Here is a 2366-nt window from a genome sequence, read left to right on the forward strand (position 1 = left end):
CTTTGAGAGTTTATTAGGAAGAATAAAAAATTATCTATCCCTATTCAAGTCACTGTCTTCATAAACCAGGCCTTCTCTGGAACAGGCCTTTAGACTTCCTTCCTTGCTTGTTGTAAGTTCTCCCTCTGATCTCATTTATGCTAGCCAAACACTCTGTGAAGAGCTGTCTAAGTGCTAGGAAAGTGACCCCCCCATTCCTTTATCTCAATTGAATGCACTTAATATGAGAACAAGCAGAAGACAGGATGGCTGTTTTATGAGACAAAAAAGGCAAAATTTAATTTCAGGGTTAGAGACATAGTTCATCAGGAAAGTAGATACTTAACATGGATAAGAAAGACCCTGGTTCAATTCTCAGTATCAAAGATAGTTTTATTTCTGTAGTATTTTCTAATTTTCCCTGAACTGTGAATGGTAACAGAGACTGCCCAGTTGGATGTACATATTCTAACACAATTCTTCTTAGATCTCAATAAAAGAGCAAATGTGTCTCCTTATCTGTTCATTTGTTAGTTTTAGAGTTACCACGGTGTAACCTCGGGTGATCTGCTTCTCTCTAGCCAGTGACGAACTTAAACTCATGATTCTCTCTTCTGTTTCATGTATTTTACATGCTTGGGGGAGGGATTTATATATGTGTATATGAATCTGAATGCATGTGTGCATGCTGACCTCTTGTGAAATAAGCCAGGTATGCATACATGGAAAGAAGAATATAAAAATATTGAGTAACTTCAGAGAACTCCATACCTCAAACTCAGCCCTGAATGATCCAAATTAAGAATGCAGAATAGAATACATTCTAGAAATCAATATAAAGAATTACTTAATGGATAATTATGCACTTGTGTGGGACAAAAAGCTACACAATTAAAATAATATTTTGAAGGGACATTTATCTAAAATGGGTTTATTGAAGGCTTTTCCACATTCAATAAGTTGGCTTTTTCCCCTGAGTATGCTTATATAATGTATTACGTTAATAGATTTTTGTATATTGAGCCATCCCTGCATCCATGGAATGAAGTCTAGTTGAACATGGTGAATGATGGTTTTGATATGTTCTTGAGTTTGGTTTACGAGAATTTTATTGAGTATTCTTGCATCAAAATTAATAAACGAGATTGGTCTGAAGTTTTCTTTCTTTGTTGGCTTGTTGTGTGATTTATGTATCAGAGTAACTGTGGCTTCATAAAATGAATTAGGTAGTGTTTCTTCTATTCCTATCTCATGGAATAGTTTGAGGTGTATTGGTATTAGCTCTTCTTTGTAAGTCTGGTAGAATTCTGTGCTAAAACCATCTGACCATTGGCGTTTTTTTGGTTGGGAGGTTTTTGATGACTATTTCTATTTCCTTAGGGGTTATGGGACTATTTAGACAGTTTACCTAATATTGGTTTAATTTGGGTGTGTTATATTTGTCTAGAAAATTATCCATTCCACCTAAATTTTCCAGTTTATAGAGTATAGGCTTTTGTAGGAGGTTCTGATGATTTCATGAATTTTCTTAGTTGCAGTTGTTATGTCTCCCTTTTTTCCTTTTTATTTTTTTGTTAATTTGGATACTGTCTCTATACACTTCAATTAGTTTGGCTAAAGGTTTGTCTTTCTTGCTGATTTTATCAAAGAACTTAGCTCTTGGTTTTGTTGATTCTTTGTATCTTTCTCTTTGTTTCTAACTAGTTGATTTCAGCCCTGAGTTTGACTATTTCCTGGCTTCTACTCCTCTTGGGTGTTTTAGCACTTCAGGTGTGCTGTTAAGTTGCTTGTATGGAATCTCTCCAATTTATTTATGAAGGCACTTAGTACTATGAATTTTCCTCTTAACACTTCTTTCATTGTGTCTCATAAGTTTGGGTATGATGTATATTCATTTTCACTGAATTCTATAAAGTCCTTGGTTTCTTTTTTTATGTGTTCCCTGACCAAGTTATCATTGAGCACAAAGCTGTTTAGTTTCCATGAGTATGTGGGATTTCTGTTGCTTTTGTTGTTATTGAAGTCTGGCCTTTGTCTGTGGTGATATGATAGGGCATATGAGATTATTTCAATCTTCTTATATCTGTTGAGGCTTATTTTATATCTGATTATGTCAATTTTGGAAGAGTTTTGATGAGGTGCTGAGAAGAAGGTATATTCTCTCTTTTTTAGGATTAAATGTTCTGTAGATATCTGTGAAATCTATTTGGTTCATAACTTCTGTTAGTTTCACTGTGTCTTTGTTGAGTTTCTGTTTCACTGACCTGTGCATTGATGAGAGTCAGGTGTTGAAGTATTCTACTATTATCTTGTGAGTGCAGTGTGTGTTTTGAGGTTTAATAATGTTTCTTTTACAAATGTGGGTGCCCTTGCATTTGGAGCATAGG

Source organism: Mastomys coucha, unplaced genomic scaffold (assembly GCF_008632895.1).
Source record: "Mastomys coucha isolate ucsf_1 unplaced genomic scaffold, UCSF_Mcou_1 pScaffold20, whole genome shotgun sequence".
NCBI classification, from domain to species: domain Eukaryota; kingdom Metazoa; phylum Chordata; class Mammalia; order Rodentia; family Muridae; genus Mastomys; species Mastomys coucha.